The sequence below is a fragment of the Anolis sagrei genome, chromosome 1 (assembly GCF_037176765.1).
Source record: "Anolis sagrei isolate rAnoSag1 chromosome 1, rAnoSag1.mat, whole genome shotgun sequence".
Taxonomy (NCBI): Eukaryota; Metazoa; Chordata; class Lepidosauria; order Squamata; family Dactyloidae; genus Anolis; species Anolis sagrei.
The window spans coordinates 6,806,716-6,828,302 of NC_090021.1; positions in this window are offsets into that span (position 1 = coordinate 6,806,716).

Here is a 21,587-nt window from a genome sequence, read left to right on the forward strand (position 1 = left end):
TTCCAGGTCTCAGACCTTGGGATGAAGAAGGGAGGAGTGTTGGAAATAGCAACCTTCTACGAGCCTCCTGTGCTAGTTATTTGTTATGTATATAATTCAGATTGCTTACTATATTGGACTCAATGTCAGGGGAAAACCTTTACCTTTACCTACCTTCCAAAAAGGAAGAGAAGGACAGGCGGAGAGATCTTCAGCCTTCTCAGCCTAACGGGTTCCTAAGATCATCAGAAATATGTTTTCTGATGGTTCTTGTGGGTTTTTTCGGGCTACATGGCCATGTTCTAGAGGCATTTTCTCCTGACGTTTTGCCTGCATCTATGGCAAGCATCCTCAGAGGTAGTGAGGTCTGTTGGAATTAGGAAAATGGGTTTATATATCTGTGGAATGACTGGGGTGGGGCAAAGGGCCAAGAGCTCTTCTCTGCTGGAGCTAGGTGTGAATGTTTCAACTGACCACCTTCATTGGCTAATGTTTCAACTGACCACCTTCATTTGGCCCTGTGCTTGCTTGTTTCCTCTCTGCTGTTTTGCTGTTGTAATTTTGAAGGCCTGGCTGAGCCTGGGAGAATCTTTTGTTGAGAGGTGTTAAGCTGTGCTTGGTTGTTTCCTCTCTGCTGTTTTGCTGTTGTAATTTTGGAGTTTTTTTTAATACTGGTAGCCAGATTTTGTTCATTTTCATGGCCTCCTCCTTTCTGTTGAAATTGTCCACATGCTTGTGTATTTCAGTGGCTTCTCTGTGTAGTCTGACATGGTGGTTGTTGGAGTGGTCCAGCATTTCTGTGTTCTCAAAAAATATGCTGTGTCCAGGTTGGTTCATCAGGTGTTCTGCTATGGCTGACGTCTCTGGTTGAAGTAGTCTGCAGTGCCTTTCCTGTTCCTTGATTCGTGTCTGGGCAATTCTTCTCCGTTTGGTGGTCCCTCTGTAGACTTGTCCACAGCTGCATGGCACACAGTAGACTCCTGCAAAAGCGAGAGGATCCCTCTTGTCCTTTGCTGAACGTAGCATTTGTTGGATTTTCTTGGTGGGTCTGTAGATAGTTTGTATGTTGTGTATATTGAAAGTTTGTTTCTGCAGTAACTCCACTGTTTCTGATACTTTGTGTGATTAAAAACTCTGGCATAGACACTGAGAACTGGGAAGCCCTGGCCCTTGAGTGCTCCAGCGGGAGGTCAGCTGTGACCAGCAGTGCTGTAGAATTTGAAGAGGCACGAATGGAGGACGAAAGAGAGAAACGTGCCAAGAGGAAGGCGCATCAAGCCAACCCCGACCGAGATCGCCTTCCACCTGGAAACCAATGCCCTCCCTGCGGGAGAAGATGCAGATCAAGAATAGGGCTCCACAGTCACCTACAGACCCACCAGAATACTGCTCCTGGAAGACTATCCTACTCGGCCAATGAGAAATCGCAAAAACATGCAAATGTGAGTAGACCAATAGGTACCGCCTCTGCAGGAAGGTAGTGGTGTTTCATGCACTCATGCTGGCCACATGAACTTTGAGGTGTGTATGGACAACGCAGGCTCTTTAGCTTAGAAATAGAGATGAGCGCCACACCCCAGAGTCGGACATGACTGGACTTAATGTCAAGAGGAAACCTTTACCTTTACCTACCTTCCAAAAAAGGAAGAGAAGGACAGGCGAAGAGATCTTCAGCCTTCTCAGCCTAAGGGGTTCCTAAGATCATCAGAAATATGAAACCCCCTTCCAACCCTCCCCCCCAGGGGTCTCGACCCCCAGGTTGAGAAGCGCTGCTCTATGGGGAGGATAGACAATAAGGTCTCATAAAGTTCAAAAACAATAACTACTGTTTACCTATAGAGTCTAGAAATAGAAATGTGTAAATCCTTAAAAAGGACTTTGATCAGGAAGGGGGGTTATTACTGATCAGCCTCTCCATAAGCTATATAAGCATATATGAGTTTTAGGTGTTTTTTGAAGGAGTGGAGGAAAGGGGCTGTTCTCACTTCAATGGGGAGGGAGTTCCAGAGAGAAGGAGCAACCACGGAGAAGGCCATCCCTCTTGTGCTCATCAGCCGCGCTTGGAACGAAGGTGGGACTGAGCCATTCCATGTTTGTTAATTCATCATACTGTATTTATCCAATTACGCTGTGTTGCCAAAAGCTTGCTCGAAAAACCAGGATTTACTCTTTTCCGAAAGGCCAGGAGGGAAGGGGCCGATCTAATATCCCTGGGAAGGGAGTTCCACAGCTGAGGGGGCCACCACTGAGAAGGCCCCTATCCTGTGCAAGAAAAGCTTGGGAGGAGACATGATGTTGTTGTTCATTCGTTCAGTCGTCTCCTACTCTTCGTGACTTCATGGACCAGTTCACGCCAGAGCTCCCTGTCGGCTGTCACCACCCCCAGCTCCTTCAAGGTCAGTCCAGTCACTTCAAGGATGCCATCCATCTTGCCCTTGGTCGGCCCCTCTTCCTTTTGCCTTCCACTTTCCCCAGCATAATTGTCTTCTCTAGGCTTTGCTGTCTTCTCATGATGTGGCCAAAGTACTTCAACTTTGTCTCTAGTCTCCTTCCCTCCAGTGAGCAGCCAGGCTTTCTTTCCTGGAGGATGGACTGGTTGGATCTTCTCGCAGTCCAAGGCACTCTCAGAACTGTCCTCCAACACCACAGTTCAAAAGCATCTCTCTCCCTTCGCTCAGCCTTCCCTAAGGTCCAGCTCTCACACCCGTAGGTGACTACAGGGAATACCATGGCTTTGACTAGGCAATGGATCTTTGTTGCCAGTCTGATGTCTCTACTCTTCACTATTTTATTGAGACTGGACATTGCTCTCCTCCCAAGAAGGAAGCGTCTTCTGATTTCCTGGCCACAGTCTGCATCTGCAGTCATCTTTGCGCCTCGAAATACAAAGTCTGGGACATGATAGCTATGTATAAATACATATAAATACATAGCTATCCTAAGGAATAGGCAGCAGGCTTGTTTTCTGCTACCTTGGAGAACGGGACTCAATAGAGCCACGGGTTCAAACTACAGGAGAGGAGATTCCACCTGAACATCAGGAAGAACTTCCTGACTGTAGGAAAAGCAAGAGTGGAACTCTCAGCTTTGGAGTCTGGTGGAAGTTCCTTCCTTGGAGGCTTTTAAACAGAGGCTGGATGGACATGTGTCATGGATGCTTTGATTGTACTTTCCCTGCAGGGCAGAATGGGTTTGGATTTGATGGCCTTTGGGGGGGGGGTCTCTTCCAACTCAATGATTATATAATTACAGAGCTATAGTTATATACATTCTTTCAAACAATTTCATGAATTTCATAGTTTCCTTAGTCAAGGAGTACGAAGATGTGATTTTGCTAGTGTCGTCTCCTTAAATGTTGCCTTTGGTATATTGCTGGCCTCCCATCCAAGTACTAACCAGGGCTGACCCTACTTAGCACCCATGTTTACATAGATGCAGCTACAGGGCAGCTAAATGAAGCCATTGCTCTCCAAATAAGAGCATTCCTCCAAATTTCTTTCAATCCCAAATTGTATTGACAATGTAGACCAAGCCTGAGCAAACTTGGGCCCTCCAGGTGTTTTGGACTTCAACTCCCACAATTCCTAACAGCCGTAGGCTGTTAGGAATTGTGGGAGTTGAAGTCCAAAACACTTGGAGGGTCTAAGTTTGCTCAGGCCTGGTGTAGATGCACCCTATATCAGTTTCTCTGCCGATTTCTCTAGATGCCTAAACTGTATTTCCAAATATCCAATGAGGTTTTTAAAAACTGTCACTGCAGATATGAAATTATGATATCACAGCTGGACTGAAGAAAAAAGGAAGAGAAAAAGGAAATGAATGAAAGCAAACCTAAGTCCCAAGCCTTGCAAAAAAAGTGGGATGGAGGTAAACATAACACAATAGATACACATCCTGGTACAGAAGTGGATTATTATTATGTTGTCGTGAATTTTCCGGGCTGTATGTCCATGTCCCTGAAGCATTCTCTCCTGACGTTTCGCCTGCATCTATGGAAGGCATCCTCAGAGATTGTGAGGACAACCTCTGAGGATGCCTGCCGTAGATGAAGGTGAAACATCAGGAGAGAATGCTTCTGGGACATAGCCATACAGACCAGAAAACATACAACCCAGTGATTCTAACCATGAAAGCCTTCGACAATATTATTATTATTATTATTATTATTATTATTATTATTATTTGAAACACAACAAGATGAGTCCACAGCAGACAAGGTCACTCTGCTGGCTGTTGAATTGGATCACATGTCAGACACTTCCCAAGTGTCTAGGACTGTGTGATGTATCAGCGAATAATGCGTGCAGATCCCAGTAAGGTGGCCTTTTGCAGCTGGCAGATGCTAATTCTGTAAGTGCCGATTGTTTTTAAGTGCAGGCCAAGGTCTTTAGGCACTGCACCCAGTGTGCCGATCACCACTGGGACCACCTTGACTGGCTTTGCAGTTCGATCTTTAAATCCTCATATAGTGTCAGCTTTTCCAGTTACATTATTATTATTATTATTATTATTATTATTATTATTATCATCATCATCATCACTACCTCTGAGGATGCTTGCCATAGATGCAGGCGAAACGTCAGGAGAAATGCCTCTAGAACATGGCCCTATAGCCCGAAAAAACCCACAAGAACCTTATTATTATTATTATTATTATTATTATTATTATTATTATTATTTCCTTATCTTGATTGAGATGCAAAGCTGCTCGCACATTGAAAACAGTGCCGCTTTAAATCCGCCACATGCAAATATTCAAACAGAATTAAACAAACCAGCCAATTAAACTCCATTAAAACACTTAAAACAATTTGAAAACTATTAAGATACTTCGACAGAACTCCGACTGAAGTCCCCCTGTTTTCCCATGTCCTTCCAACGAGTCAGTGACTCCAGAACCAATCATCCCCATCTGGAGTGGATAATGGGAGTTGTAATCTAGCAAGGTTTTGGGCTAGGGGTAACTGACACTCCTAGGGAGACAGAGTCTGGCCTTACCGGTGCTTCTCATTCATGTAAAGGAAACAACATTTCCATGCAGGTAAAATGAAGACGAACAGGACAGGTGAGAGTCAGAACTCACCTGAGGCAGGAGAAGAGGCTTCCAGGTGCTGGCCTTCCCTGGGGAGGAATGGCTCTTTTCCTCCTTCTGTCCGTCAAGGGAGAGACCAATGCTCCCTGGAGTAAATTGCTGCGAGTACAAATGTGGGCGGCAGGTTACTTCCTGGTTGCATCTCTCTTTGAGCCGTTCCTGCCAAGACAGCTCCCCTGTGTCTCTCCAGGTGAGTCTTGGGAGGAGCAGCCTCACCTGCAACTCACCTGTATTGTGGGCAGGTCCAGCCTGAATCTCCACCCTCTACACTTCAAGTGCATCTGCACTATAGAATTAATACATTTTTGGCACCACTTTAATGGCCATGGCTCAATGCTATAGAATCCTGGGATTTGCAGTTTTACAAGGTCTTCATCCTTCTCTGTCAAAGACTGAGACTTAAACTCCCAAGATTCCATCACAGTGAGCCATGGCTGTTAAAGTGGTACCAAAAATGTATTAATTCTGTAGTGCAGGTGTACCCCTTGTCACCATCCCATGTTGCCTCTCAGGATCCTCCATACTTTACTTACTTACTTACTTAGGCGATCCCTCGTTGGACGAGTAAGATGGTCTTCCATTATGGATTTCCTTGTGGGTCCGCATGTGGCTGTGGAGCCCTATTCTTGCTCTGCATCTTCTTCCGCAGTGAGGGCATTGGTTTCCAGGTGGAAGGCGGTCCCGGTCGGCGTTGGCTTGACGCGCCTTCCTCCTGGCACGTTTCACTCTTTCACCCTCCACTCGTGCCTCCTCAAATTCTGCAGCACTGCTGGTCACAGCTGACCTCCAGCTGGAGCGCTCAAGGGCCAGGGCTTCCCAGTTCTCAGTGTCTATGCCAGAGTTTTTAAGGTTGGCTTTGAGCCCATCTTTAAATCTCTTTTCCTGTCCACCAACGTTCCGTTTTCCGTTCTTAAGTTCGGAGTAGAGCAACTGCTTTGGGAGACGGTGGTCAGGCATCCGGACAATGTGGCCGGCCCAGCGGAGTTGATGTTGGAGGACCATCGCTTCAATGCTGGTGGTCTTTGCTTCTTCCAGCACACTGACGTTTGTCCGCTTGTCTTCCCAGGAGATTTGCAGGATTTTCCGGAGGCAGCGCTGATGGAAACGTTCCAGGAGCTGCATGTGACGTCTGTAGACAGTCCACGTCTCACAGGCATAGAGCAGGGTTGGGAGGACAATAGCTTTATAAACAAGCACCTTGGTATCCTTACGGATGTCCCGGTCCTCAAACACTCTCTGCTTCATTCTGGAAAATGCTGCACTTGCAGAGCTCAGGCGGTGTTGTATTTCGGCGTCGATGTTGACTTTGGTGGAGAGGTGGCTGCCAAGGTAGCGGAAATGATCAACATTTTCTAATGTTACACCATTAAGCTGTATTACTGGCATTGGAGAGGGGTTGGCTGGTGCCTGCTGGAACAGCACTTTGGTTTTCTCGATGTTCAATGACAGGCCGAGCTTCTCGTATGCTTCTGCAAAGGTGTTTAGAGTGGCTTGTAGATCTTCTTCTGAATGCGCACAGACGACATTGTCATCAGCATACTGGAGTTCTATAACAGATGTTGTTGTAACCTTGGTTTTGGCTTTCAGTCTGCTGAGGTTGAATAGCTTGCCATCTGTCCGATAGATGATTTCCACTCCGGTGGGAAGCTTCCCATCAACAAGGTGAAGTATCATAGCGATGAAGATGGAGAATAGAGTTGGGGCAATAACACATCCCTGTTTGACACCGGATTCCACCTTAAATGGGTCACTTTGGGAGCCATTGCTGTCCAAGACTGTTGCCATCATGTCATCATGGAGGAGCCGCAGGATGTTCACAAATTTGTTTGGGCACCCGATTTTGTGGAGGATGTTCCAGAGAGCGCTGCGATTCACTGTGTCGAATGCCTTTGCAAGGTCGATGAATGCCATGTACAGAGGTTGGTTTTGTTCCCTGCATTTTTCTTGGAGCTGTCGTGCAGTGAAGATCATGTCCACGGTTCCTCTGGAGGGGCGGAAGCCATTCTGGGATTCTGGGAGGGTGTCTTCTGAGAGGGGCAGAAGGCGGTTTGCAAGGATTCTTGCGAGGATTTTCCCAGCAGAGGTTAGAAGGGAGATACCTCGATAGTTTCCGCAGTCTGTTCTTTCCCCTTTTTTGAAGAGGGTGATGATGGTGGCGTCCTTGAAATCTGCTGGGATTTTCTCGGTCACCCACACTTTTTCTATGAGCTGGTGGAGTTGGTGTGTCAGCTCAGGTCCTCCCTCTTTAAAGATTTCAGCAGGGATCCCATCTGGTCCACTGGCTTTGTTATTCTTCTGTTGGCTGATGGCATTGCTGACTTCTTCCAAACTGGGCAGTGCTGCAAGCTCGTCCCTGGTTTGTTGTTGTGGGATTTGTGAGAGGACCTCTTTGGTCACATTGGAGCTGCGGTTTAGGAGGCTTTGGTAGTGTTCTTTCCAACGTAGTGCAATTGAGTTTTGGTCCTTCAGGAGTCTGGTTCCATCTGATGAGCGTAGAGGCTGTATGCCATGGTTTCTTGGTCCGTAGATGACCTTTGTGGCTTTGAAAAATCCCTGAGCATTATGGGTATCTGCCAGGTGTTGGATTTCTTCGGCCTTCTTTGTCCACCAGATGTTCTTGAGCTCTCTTGTCCTTCTCTGGACCTCAGCTTTTGCACTGGCATAGATCTTTTTCTTAGCAGCACAGTTGATGTCTCTCTGCCATGCTTGGAAGGCTTTCCTTTTCTTGTCAATTAGCTGTTGGATCTCGATGTCATTTTCATCAAACCAGTCTTGATGTTTCTTGGCTTGGTATCCAATAGTTTCTTCGCAGGCTTGGATGATGGAGGTCTTCAGTTTGTTCCAATGTTCCTCAACATTTTCGGGGTGTACTGTGGGTAGATGGTTCTTGAGTGCTGTTTGGAGATGGGCTCGTCTGGAGGGCTCCTGAAGGGCTTGGGTGTTCATTTTGCGCCTTGTCTTCCTTCCTTGGAGTCTGCGCTTGGGAGCGATCTTGAGAGCCATCGAGGATCGAATTAGCCTGTTGTCAGTCCAGCAGTCGTCAGCACCTGTCATGGCTCTTGTGAGGAGCACGTCACGGCGGTCTCTGGCGCGTGTGATTACATAGTCTAAGAGGTGCCAATGCTTTGACCGGGGGTGCTTCCATGATGTCTTGAACTTGTTTTTCTGGCGGAAGAGCGTGTTGGTGATGACAAGGTTGTGCTCCGCACATTTGGTGAGAAGCAGGATGCCATTTGAGTTGCTGTTTCCAACCCCGTCTTTTCCGATGGTCCCTGGCCACAGGTCGAAGTCTCGCCCGACTCTTGCATTAAAGTCCCCCAGGAGGATGATTTTGTCCTCCTTAAGTATCCCCGATAGGACGGTGTCCAGCTGACAGTAGAATTTCTCCTTGATGTCTTCGTCAGCATCTAATGTTGGTGCATAGGCACTTATGATGGTTGCCCGTTGGTTTTTGGCAAGATCGATTCGGAGGGTTGAGAGTCGTTCGTTGATGCCAGTGGGTGCTTCGGGCAGATGTTTCATCAGGTCATTTCTGATGGCGAAGCCAACTCCATGCATTCTTTGGTCTTTTTCGGGCAGTCCCTTCCAGAAGAAGGTGTAGCCTCCTTTTTCTTCCTTCAGCTGTCCCTCTCCTGCTCTCCGGGTCTCCTGAAGGGCTGCTATGTCGATGTTGAAGCGTCCCAGCTCCCTTGCAATGATGGCAGTTCTGCGTTCGGGGCGTTCACTGTCACTGTTGTCCATCAGAGTCCGTACGTTCCACGTACCGAAGTTCATTTTCCTTTTTTGGCCGCAGGGTGGTGACCCCACTGGACACGGCAGTCCAGTCAGGGATAAGTGAGGTAGACTATGTTTAGGGCACCTTTTCTAGCCCCCTCCCCATGTGGGGTGAGCAGAGTGGGTCCTAAAAAGGGCTGCTCAGTCGTGGATACAGCTGCCGAACTACTCAACTGCCTCGGACCTTGAGGTAGAACGACTGAGTCCGTACCCACCGCCCATGTGCCAGTCTGTGACTAGGGGCTTCCAGATTTCACAGTCCTGCCCCCGTCGCCACTCGCTGATCGCCATGGGACTTTGGTTGCTTGGTTTTTGTTTTCTTTGGAAGACGCCTGTGCGTGGGTTTTTTTAATGTGTGGAGGTCAGTGCACAACTGATCAACACACAGACTTCACAGAGTGAGGTTCCACTGGTGATGTAGTTTAACACAATGACCGTGGCTTCTCAGTCTGTTGCAGCCTTCTTCCGCCTTCGCAGCCGTTGTAACATGTGCCATGTTATCCTCCGCCTGCTCCGCCGTTGAGGTCTTTGGGTCTTCGGACTGTGCTTGGTCTGGAACCTCCCCCGCAGCCACGCCTGGGAGTGCACGGCTCCAGTTGTTGTGCCTACAGGTTCATCGGAACGCGCAAGCCCCCTCACCACGACAAGGTGACAGTCCATCGAGGGGGACCTCCATACTATCAGTCAATAAATCCTATTAACTTTGACATAGAATCATAGAATCTAAGAGTTGGAAGAGACCTCCTGGGCCATCCAGTCCAACCCCATTCTGCCAAGAAGCAGGAATGTTGCATTCAAATCACCCCTGACAGATGGCCATCCAGCCCCTGTTTAAAAGCTTCCAGAGAAGGAGCCTCCACCACGCTCCGGGGCAGAGAGTTCCACTGCTGAACGGCTCTCACAGTCAGGAAGTTCTTCCTCATGTTCAGATGGAATCTCCTCTCTTGAATATTTTAAGCACGTTTTGGATTTCAACAGCCTTGCTATCTATCTATCTATCTATCTATCTATCTATCTATCTATCTATGCACACGCACATACATACACATATGCACATACACACACACACATATGCTGGCATTTCTTACCTGCTCACATAAACGCAAACATCTAGAAACCAGGGAAATTCCTTGTTCACCTTCCCTTCTGTCTGCCATGACATGATGCTCAAAATATATATGATTGCAATTATATATGAAAGGCAAAAATAATGCATTAATTAATTTCTGGGTATCAGATTGCAAATAATTGCACTGGAGCACAGGAAGGGAAGAAGGAAGACCAACAAGGAGGCGTACGACTTCATCCTTCCATGCTCCTCTTGCGTTTTTATTTTGTTTATAACCTCAAGTTACCATTGTTTTTTAAAATAATGCTCCTCTGATCATAGAATCATAGAATCATAGAATCAAAGAGTTGGAAGAGACCTCATGGGCCATCCAGTCCAACCCCCTGCCAAGAAGCAGGAATATTGCATTCAAATCACCCCTGACAGATGGCCATCCAGCCTCTGCTTAAAAGTTTCCAAAGAAGGAGCCTCCACCACACTCTGGGGCAGAGAGTTCCACTGCTGAACGGCTCTCACAGTCAGGAAGTTCTTCCTAATGTTCAGATGGAATCTCCTCTCTTGTAGTTTGAAGCCATTGTTCCCTTGTGTCCTAGTCTCCAAGGAAGCAGAAAACAAGCTTGCTCCCTCCTCCCTGTGGCTTCCTCTCACATATTTATACATGGCTATCATATCTCCTCTCAGCCTTCTCTTCTTCAGGCTAAACATGCCCAACTCCCCAAGCCGCTCCTCATAGGGCTTGTTCTCCAGACCCTTGATCATTTTAGTTGCCCTCCTTTGGACCACTGATGATAGCAATGGTTCGGCATGTCATAGTTCAGCCGGTGCATCTACACACAAACATACATATATACATGGATTCATCTACACTGCAAAATTAATGCACTCTGGCACCACTTGAACTTCTGCAACTCAGTCCTATGAAATCCTGGGAGATGTACAAGGATATATAGAAAGTAAGGCTGGAGTTAAAATTGCTGGACGAAATATTAACAACCTTAGATATGCAGATGATCCCACTTTGATGTCTGAAAGTGAGGAGGAGCTGAGGAGCCTTCTGTTGTTCAGTCATTTCCGACTCTGTGACCTCATGGACCAGCCCACGCCAGAGCTCCCTGTTGGCCATGGCCACCCCCAGTTCCTTCAGAGTCAAGCCAGTCACAAACATTCAATGCCAATTTGACATACAACGTATTGGGTATTTGTGCCGAATTTGGTCCAGTGAATGCAAATACATCCTGCATATTGGATATTTACCTTACAATTTATAACAGTAGCAAATGTACAGATATGTAGCAATAATGAAAATAATGTTATGGTTGGGGGTCACCACAACATGAGGATCTGTCTTAAGGGGTCACGGCATTAGGAAGGTTGAGAAACACCCTGAGTCCCTCTCTAAAGCCATGTCACAAATAAGATTATGACGGCACCCAAAAAGCACAGGTACCCTATGAAAACAAAAGATGGCAGCGTTCTTTTTCCATCCTCCGCTGCCTGTGATAATTTAAACTCATGTTGAAAAGGGAGCAAATAAGAGCCAAATGCGGGAAGTCTACCAGGAAGAACGGGCATTTAAAAAATCAGAGTTCATGACCGCTTTAAATAATATTGTAAGGTGCAGCATCTGGGAAGGAAATATTCTTTTGAGCTGCAGATCCGGTTGGGAGATTCTGGGTTCTGCAATCCAAACAGTAACTTTTGCAAATGCAATCTTTCCATTCCTTAATATTATTTAATAACCATAGAGTTGGAAGGGCATCCCAAGCCCCCTTGTCTCTCTCCTGAGGAATCTGTACAAGGACCAAGTAGCAACAGTCAGAACTGACCACGGAACAGGAGACTGGTTCAAGATTGGGAAAGGCGTCCGGCAAGGCTGCATCCTCTCACCCAACCTTTTTAACTTGTATGCAGAACACATCATGCGAGGATGTGCGGGGCTTGAGGAATGCAAAGCTGGGGTGGAAATGGCTGGAAGAAACATTAACAACCTCAGATATGCAGATGACACCACTCTGATGGCCGAAAGCGAGGAGGAGCTGAGGAGCCTTCTAATCAAGGTGAAAGAAGAAAGCACAAAAGCTGGGTTGCAGCTAAACATTAAAAAAACCAAGATTATGGCAACAAGAATGATTGACAACTGGAAAATAGAGGGAGAAAATGTAGAGGCTGTGACAGACTTGGCATTTCTAGGTGCAAAGATTACTGCAAATGCAGATTGTGGCCAGGAAATCAGAAGACGCTTCCTTCTTGGGAGGAGAGCAAGGTCCAATCTCGATAAAATAGTAAAGAGTAGAGACATCAGACTGGCAACCAAGATCCATTGCCTAGTCAAAGCCATGGTATTCCCTGTAGTCACCTACGGATGTGAGAGCTGGACCTTAGGGAAGGCTGAGCGAAGGAAGAGAGATGCTTTTGAGCTGTGGTGTTGGAGGAAAGTGCTGAGAGTGCCTTGGACTGCGAGAACATCCAACCAGTCCATCCTCCAGGAAATGAAGCCCAACTGCTCACTCGAGGGAAGGAGACTAGAGACATAGCATTGAGCCATAGCAGTTAACGTGGTGCCACATTGTATTCATTCCGTATTGTAGATGCACTTACGCATCATTTGGACGTCAAGATTCGTTTGCAGGTGGCGATGCAACACGCCTAGTTACAGCCTAAATAAACAACCAGCAGTTTCGTGTTCTCTGTCAATGGTGCAAGAGGGGAGGACTGTCATGCGTGTGAGTTTATTTATTAGCTCAACGTACAACCGCCACACCCGCGAAACTCTCCGACCGAGCCAGACTGGAATGAGAAAGCCACAGAGGAGCGCTGAGAAATCTGTTGACGGGGGAAGCAGAAGGCAGCACACCTTCCAATGTGTTTAAGATGGTCACATGTGGACACGCAGCATCAACATAGAGTCAAGATGAGAAATGTCATGAATGGGGAAGAAGAGTAAAGGGAAGAACAGGAGAGGTTCAGCGTCCTGGCTGCATCTCCCCCACACTGGTGAGAAAGCAAGCCAGGAAAGGAGGCTTTAAGAACTTCTGTCTCCCAGCTACACCTTGCTATCAGCCTGCCTGCAAGAACAGGAGAGGTTCAGCGTCCTGGCTGCATCTCCCCCACACTGGTGAGAAAGCAAGCCAGGAAAGGAGGCTTTAAGAACTTCTGTCTCCCAGCTACACCTTGCTATCAGCCTGCCTGCAAGAACAGGAGAGGTTCAGCGTCCTGGCTGCATCTCCCCCACACTGGTGAGAAAGCAAGCCAGGAAAGGAGGCCGGGCCTCTCTTGAGCCGCTGGGTTGAGGTGGAGCGCGGAGCGCGTTGCAGCTGTTGCGGCCGCCATTTTTGGCATCTCGCCTTTCCATCGCCGCCGCCTCCCACAACCGGACCACCGCAGAGCCCTTGGGCCGAGCCAGGGCACGGAGAGCGCCGCGGCGGTTGCAGCTGCCTTCTTGGCGCCTCGCCTCACCATTGCTACTGCCGTCCCATCGCCACCGCTGCAGCGGCCGGGCCGCCTCGCCATTGCTGCCGCCTTCCATCGCGGCCACCACCATTTGGCTCGCCACCCTGTCACAGCTGCTGGAGTTCACCTGTGCTACCAGCTAACAGCGACTGTGTTGCCGTGTCGACTAATGTTGTGTAGAACTTTGTATTGATTTAGTATAGACCTCTTGTGCTGACCTCAATTAGTGTGTAGACCCTTGAGCTGGCCTAATACTGTGCAAACATCCTGTGCTGGCCTAATATTGTGCAGATCTCCTGTGCCGGCCAAATATTGTGTAGACCCTTGTGCTGGCCTTAATATTGTGTAGATCTCTATATTGTGTAGACCTCTTGTGCCGGCCTTAATATTAAGTAGACCTTGTGCTGGCTTAATACTGTGTAGACTTCTTGTGCCGGCCTTAATATTGTGCAGACCTCTTGAGCTGGCCTCCTTTGGATTGATAGTTATATATAACCATCCTTGCTGGTTAACCATTATCATCTTTCAGCACCTCACTGTTTTAAAATCTTGTATGATATTAGCACTTATACGATCAGCACTTTAACTTACTATATCATTGGACTGCTATTTCATGAGTTTTAGCACCTTAGTCTTTTTAATTGTATCATCTAGCTCTGAGTGTGCTAATTATTCTGACGGTGCTAATTCACCCCCGTTTTGATTGATTATTATTGCAACCTATGTGTGACCATCTTGAATGTGCTGACCGTTCCTGATGGTTGCTAATTAATTAATCCTGATTCCATGATCAATTGGTTACTTCGTGCACTTTATTAACTGTTGTGATCTTGCACTTTATGCCATTAGCACTTTAAACTATTTCTTGTGCACTTAGCCACTATAGCACTTTAAATTCGATTGTTACAGCTAGTGCTAAATCAGGCCTCCATGACGCACTTTAATTAATATCTTGGGTCATTTAAGCCTTCGCATTTCATTGCTGCTCTACTGTGTTGTGCTAAAACATCATCTGTATTTCAACAGCATAATTCCTTGCTCCAACTGTGCTTAATAACTACGACCTATGCTATTACCTACTTCTTGGCATCTGTTAATTTGGTTGCTAATTGTATATGTAGGTAAGAAGGAATGGAATAGCACGAGGGATCTCGAATATGACCTAACGGGACTGAAGAACACGTGGAAGGCAAAGCTATGGCAAACTGAAACTGTAACATGGCATGTACACCACGATGATCCCTGGTTTATTAGTATAAGTACCAAATGCGTCATGGAGGAGGGAGAGGCTTCCGTTAACCGAGGAGCCCCCATAGAAGTCGTGGTGGGGAAGGGGAGATACGGGAAAAGGAGACCTTTAATTCGGCCTAGGGAACGGGGAACAACTTTAGTAATTCCAAACCGGTCTCCTGATACGGTAAGTAGGTGTAACCAGGATGGCGGTCCCTCGGGATTGAAAGTGGTGCTGTTGAACGCCAGATCTGTCAATGGCAAAACAACTTTCATCCAGGACTTAATCCTGGATGAACGGGCAGATCTGGCGTGCATCACAGAGACCTGGCTGGACGAAGCTGGAGGTGTAAACTTGACCCAGCTTTGTCCACCCGGGTTCTCTGTGCAGCATCAACCGAGATCCGGAGGGCGGGGAGGCGGGGTTGCAGTAGTCTATAGAGATTCCATTTCTCTGACCAGGACCCCCATCCCGCAGTCAACAAATTTTGAATGCGTCCACCTGAGGGTGGGTGACCGGGACAGTTTAGGGATTCTGTTAGTGTACCGTCCACCTCGCTGCACTACAGTCTCCCTACCTGAGCTAGCGGGGGTAGTCTCGGACCTGGCATTGGAGTCCCAACGGCTGCTTGTGCTGGGGGACTTCAATGTCCACGCCGAGGCTGCCCTAACGGGAGCGGCTCAGGACTTCATGTCTACCATGGCGACCATGGGTCTGTCCCAACAAGTATCTGGCCCCACCCACAGTGCTGGACATACATTGGACTTGGTTTTCTGTCAGGGATGGGAGGAAGGTGGCGGTGTTGAGGAGTTATCCATCTCTCCGTTGCCATGGACCGACCACCACCTGGTCAGCTTTAGACTTACTGCACCCCCTAACCTCCGCAGAGGTGGAGGACCTATTAAATTGGTCCGCCCCAGGAGGCTTATGGATCCGGAGGGATTCCTGATGGCTCTTGGGGAATTCCCCGCCACCTCGGTTGGTGATCCTGTTGATGCCCTGGTCGCTCTCTGGAATGGGGAGATGACTAGAGCAATAGACACGATCGCTCCAGAATGTCCCCTCTCAAGTAGCCGAGCTAAACCAGCCCCTTGGTTTACTGAGGAGCTGGCGGTGTTGAAGCGAAAGAAGAGGGAACTAGAGAGCGTGTGGCGTTCGGATCCGAGCGAGCCAAACCGAACACGGTTTGTGTCCTTTTTAAGGTCATATGCCGCGGCAATAAGAGCCGCTAAGAAGACCTTCTTCGCGGCCTCTATTGCGTCTGCAAAGAACCGTCCGGCTGAACTGTTCCGGGTTGTCAGAGGCCTTTTAAAACCCACCATCCAGGATGGGTGCCCTGATGACTCGGCAGCTCGCTGTGAAGCTTTTGCTCGGTTCTTTACAGACAAAGTCGCTTTGATCCGCTCTGGACTGGATGCCACATTAACGGCAGTCTCTGAGGATGTAACACGAGCATCTGCTTGTCCAATTTTGATGGATTCATTTCAATTGGTTCAAACCGAGGATGTGGACAAGGTGCTTGGAGGAATGAGAGCTACTACATGCATCCTAGACCCCTGCCCATCCTGGCTTCTAAAGGAGGCCAGAGGGGGATTGGCCGAGTGGGTTAAGGTGTTGGTTAATGCCTCCCTTCGGGAAGGCATTTTTCCAGCCAGCTTAAAGCAAGCTGTGATAAAACCGCTGTTGAAGAAACCATCACTGGACCCCACTCAATTGGTAAACTATCGGCCTGTTTCCAATCTTCCCTTTTTGGGCAAAGTCATGGAACGTGTGGTGGCCTCACAACTCCAGGCATTCTTGGTAGACACAGATTATCTAGATCCGGCGCAGTCTGGCTTTAGGCCGGGACATAGTACCGAGACAGCCTTGGTCGCCTTAGTGGATGATCTCCGTCGGGAGCTCGACAGGGGGAGTGTGTCCCTGTTGGTGCTTCTCGACCTCTCAGCGGCCTTCGATACCGTCGACCACGGTATTCTTCTGGGACGCCTCGCAGGAATGGGCCTCGGAGGTACTGCTTTGCGGTGGCTCCGGTCATTCCTCGAGGGTCGGTCTCAGAAGGTGTTACTGGGGGACTCCTGTTCTACCCCACAACCGTTGTTTTGTGGGGTTCCTCAGGGTTCAATATTGTCCCCCATGTTGTTTAACATCTACATGAAGCCGCTGGGCGAGATCATCCGGAGTTTCGGGGTGCGGTGTCATCTGTACGCAGATGATGTCCAGCTCTGTCACTCCTTTCCACCCGCTACTAAGGAGGCTGTCGAGGTCCTGAACCGGTGCTTGGCTGCTGTGACGGTCTGGATGGGGGTGAACAAATTGAAATTAAATCCAGACAAGACAGAGGTGCTCCTGGTCAGTCGCAGGGCCGAACAGGGTATAGGGTTACAGCCTGTGTTAGACGGGGTCGCACTCCCCCTGAAGACACAGGTTCGCAGTTTGGGTGTGATCCTGGACTCATCGCTGAGCCTGGATCCCCAGGTTTCGGCGGTGACCAGGGGAGCATTTGCACAGTTAAGACTCGTGCGCCAACTGCGACCGTACCTTGGGAAGTCTGACCTGGCCACGGTAATCCACGCTCTGGTTACATCCCGCCTTGATTACTGCAACGCTCTCTACGTGGGGTTGCCTTTGAAGACGGCCCGGAAGCTTCAACTAGTCCAACGGGCGGCAGCCATGGTATTAACAGGAGCAGGGCGCAGGGAGCACACAACTCCTCTGCTGTACCAGCTCCATTGGCTACCGATCAGCTACCGAGCCCAATTCAAAGTGCTGGTTTTGACCTTTAAAGCCCTAAACGGTTCTGGCCCTACATACCTATCCGAACGTATCTCGGCCTATCAGCCCACCAGGACCCTAAGATCTTCAGGAGGAGCCCTTCTCTCCATCCCGCCTGCTTCACAGGTGCGGCTCGCGGGAACGAGAGATAGGGCCTTTTCTGTGATGGCCCCCCGGCTTTGGAATGCCCTCCCTATTGAACTAAGATCAGCCACCTCGCTAATGGCATTTCGGAAAAATCTAAAAACTTGGATGTTCGAGCAAGTTTTTAACTAATTTCCGATGTAAGGTTATTTTGACCATGGACTTGCAACCAAGGATAACGAACTGAATTACGATTTTAACTATGAGATGTTTTCGACTTGTATTGGTGGCCCGATACTAAGTATGTTCATACTATGTATGTTTTATGCCTTGTATTTTGATATCTTATTTTATATTTTTAAGTGACTATTGTATTTTAACAAGTTGTAAACCGCAATGAGTCGCCGCACAGGCTGAGATATTAGCGGTATACAAGTGTATCAAATAAATAAATAAATAAATAAAAAGAGACGCTGCAGCAGGTTGCTTTTGCCTGAGCCGACTGGGAAGATTGTACCTCCTTCTATCCTTTCCACTTTCAGGGTTCCATTGAGTGCAAACTTTGTTGCTGTGGGCCTTCAAGAGTGCCTCTACACCAGGCAAGGGCAAGCTTGGGCCTTCCGGGTGTTTTGGACTTCAACTCCCACAAAACCAAGGAGGGCGACTAAAATGATCAAGGGTCTGGAGAACAAGCCCTATGAGGAGCGGCTTGGGGAGCTGGGCATGTTTAGCCTGAAGAAGAGAAGGCTGAGAGGAGATACGATAGCCATGTATAAATATGTGAGAGGAAGGGAGGAGGGAGCAAGCTTCCTTTCTGCTTCCCTGGAGACTAGGACGCAATGGAGCAATGGCTTCAAACTACAAGAGAGGAGATTCCATCTGAACATGAGGAAGAACTTCCTGACTGTGAGAGCCGTTCAGCAGTGGAACTCTCTGCCCCGGAGTGTGGTGGAGGCTCCTTCTTTGGAGGCTTTTAAACAGAGGCTGGATGGCCATTTGTCAGAGGTGATTTGAATGCAATATTCCTGCTTCTTGGCAGAATGGGGTTGGACTGGATGGCCCATGGGGTCTCTTCCAACTCTTTGATTCTAGGATTCTATGATTCTAGGACAAGAGTATCAAGTACGGCGTTATCTGCTACCAAAGAGTTATCTCTTCCAGAACCCTTTTTATCTAGACATCTCAGCTGCTGCTCATTTCTGCAAGCCTGTACAGATCATCACAGAAGCCTGTGATGCTTTCCTCACTTTTGAGAATTTGGTTAAATTGTAAATTGAAATTTGGACACAAGACCAGCTTTCCTGGTATTTATGTGTTTATCGTGTCAGGAGCAAACCAAACAGTTGTATTGCATTTCTTAACAAACAAACAAACAAACAAACACAAAGTTTGCAAGCTTGGTTGTTGATTAAATGTCCTTTGACCAGTAGCTGGCCACTTGGAGTGCTTCTGGTGTTATTATAAGGTCCTCCATCGTGCATGTAGCAGGGCACAGGTTGCATTGCAGCAGGTGGTCTGCGCTTTGCTCTTCCCCACCCTCACATGTCGTGGACTCCACTTTGTGACCCCATTTCTTAAGATTGGCTCTGCATCTCGTGCTGCCAGAGCACAATCTGCTCAGCACCTTCCAAATTACCCAATCTTCTGTGTGCCCAGAGTCTCTCATTTGGTATCAGCCATTGGTTGAGGTTCTGGGTTTGAGCCTGCCACTTCTGGACTCTCGCTTGCTGAGGCGTTCAAGCTAGTTTCTCTGTAGATCTTAGAAAACTATTTCTATATTTAAGTAATTGACTTGCTGGCTGATGCCCAAACAAGGAGTGGGCTGGAGATGTCACTGCCTTGGTCCTTTCACTATTGGTTGCTACTTCCCAGCGGATGTCAGGTGATGCAATACTGGCTAAACAGTGTAATTTCTCCAGTGCTTTAGGGCGCAGAAACCCCATGATAATGCAGCATGTCTCATTAAGAGCCACATCTACTGTTTTAGTGTGGTGAGATGTGTTCCACACTGGGCATGCGTACTCAGCAGCAGAGTAGCATAGCTCAAGGGCAGATGTCTTCACTGTGTCTGGTTGTGATCCCCAGGTTGTGCCCGTCAACTTTCATATGATATTGTTTCTAGCACCCACTTTTTGCTTGATGTTCAGGCAGTGCTTCTTGTAGGTCAGAGAACGGTCCAGAGTGACTCCCAGGTATTTGGGTGCGCTGCAATGCTCCAGTGGGATTCCTTCCCAGGTAATAATCCTCAGAGTTCGGGATGCTTCTCTGTTCTTGAGATGAAAAGCACATGTCTCTGTGTTAGATAGATTAGGGATCAGCTGGTTTTCCCTGTAAAAGGGCAGTAAGAGCACGTAGTGCTTTGGAGAGCTTCTGTTCCTGGTAATAAAGAAAAAAGTCAAAGAGGAATGGATAAGAAGAAGATACTCAAGTTCATAAATAATCAACCTATGCTAAAATCAAGAGAAGAAGTGAAGCAAGAAGGGTTACACATTGGATGATCCACTTAGGAGCTGTCAAAATTTAAGAGACAATAGAAGACCCATCTCTTCCAGCAGGCCTTCCCAGTTAACTATGAATTTTAAACTCAGTTTTGTGTTTACTATATTTTAATCTCTGTTCTGTGCATTTTAATAAATGTATTTAATTGAAATACATTTCAATATATGTATTTACATAACGTTTTATGAAGTGTTTTAACTATGTTTTGCCTTGCCTCGAGGTACAAGAAGTGGGTAAGAAATAATGATGATGATGATGATGATGATGATGATGATGATGATAGAAAACTGGCAAAAGAAGACTCTCCATGGATAGTTCTTGGAAAAAACTGAGAGCAAAACTGACAAGGAAAAAACATGGCTGTGGCTCACAAATGGAACTTTGAAAAAGGAGACAGAGGGTGTGCTGGTACGGCTGTACCAAAAGCTCCAACTTCCTTTTCTTTCTTTGAGTGTTTGCATGTATTCCAAAGTTGCATGCATTTTGCAATAAGGTGGCTTCCCTTGGTTTGCAATTATAGGGCCAATGACCCATCAATCATTGTTAAGTTTTGGTTCCGCCCCTTTCCCCAGGGCTCTGGGAGGAGAGGGAGCCATTTTAGGTCAGTCTTGCATTGGAAAGCTTAGCTACAGGACGTGGATTAGCTCCACCTGTAGAGAAGCTTCATTTCTCACAGCATTCGGGGGAAATTCCGGGGGGAAACAGTTTCAAAGGACTCCAGTTGGAGAATCTACAAAGCCTTGACTGGTAGGTCTACTCAGGACCCAAGAAGCAGTTTGGAGCCGGGAGTAGAGCCCACACCAGCAAAGTTTAGAAAAGCCCTCCTGGCTTTTAGGAAAAAATTAAAAACATGGTTTTGGGACCAGGCCTTCGGGCAGTAGAAACATATCTATGCAGCATTTCGGAAAGACAATGACTGGAATGGCGATTCGATGGATTAGACTGTTTTACTGTTTTAATGATTGTTCTACTGTTTATGGGTGTATTTTAATTTGATTTATGTCTAACTGTAATTGTATAATTGTATTTGTTTGTGCTGGCATTGAATTTTGCCATTACCTATGTGGAAACCACTTTGAGTCCCTTTTGGGGTGAGAAAAGCGGTATACAAATACTGTAAATAAATAAATAATAAATAAGATTGCCCAAGGAAGGTTAAAAAGGGTTTTCCTCTTAAAGAAAAGAAACAGTTCATGAAGCCAGTTGCCTGTCCCTTGTGGACAAGATTAAGAAAGCCAGCAGTTGATTCAAAGCGCTGAAGTATTTGTTTGACTTGTTGAAGATCTGAGAAGTATTTGATTGTTTTGTTGAAGACCTAAGCAATAATAAAGGACTTTGTTAAACTTTTCAAGCTTCTAAAGACTTTGTATAGGAAAATCCTTAGAGCCTCTCAGCTGAGGCACCCCGGCTTCCCACTGGGCACAAAGAGCACGTCCTGTTCAAAAGCCAATTGCTACAGGCCCAGCGCACGACAGCACAGAGGGCCTGATTTTTGCAGCTCAAGAGCAAACCTTTAGAATCAGTGCCATCAAAGCCAGAATTGAAAAGCTGATGACAAATCCCAAGTGTAGACTCTGCAAGGAAGCAGATGAAACAGTGGATCGCACCCTCAGCTGCTGCAAGACAATCATGCAGAT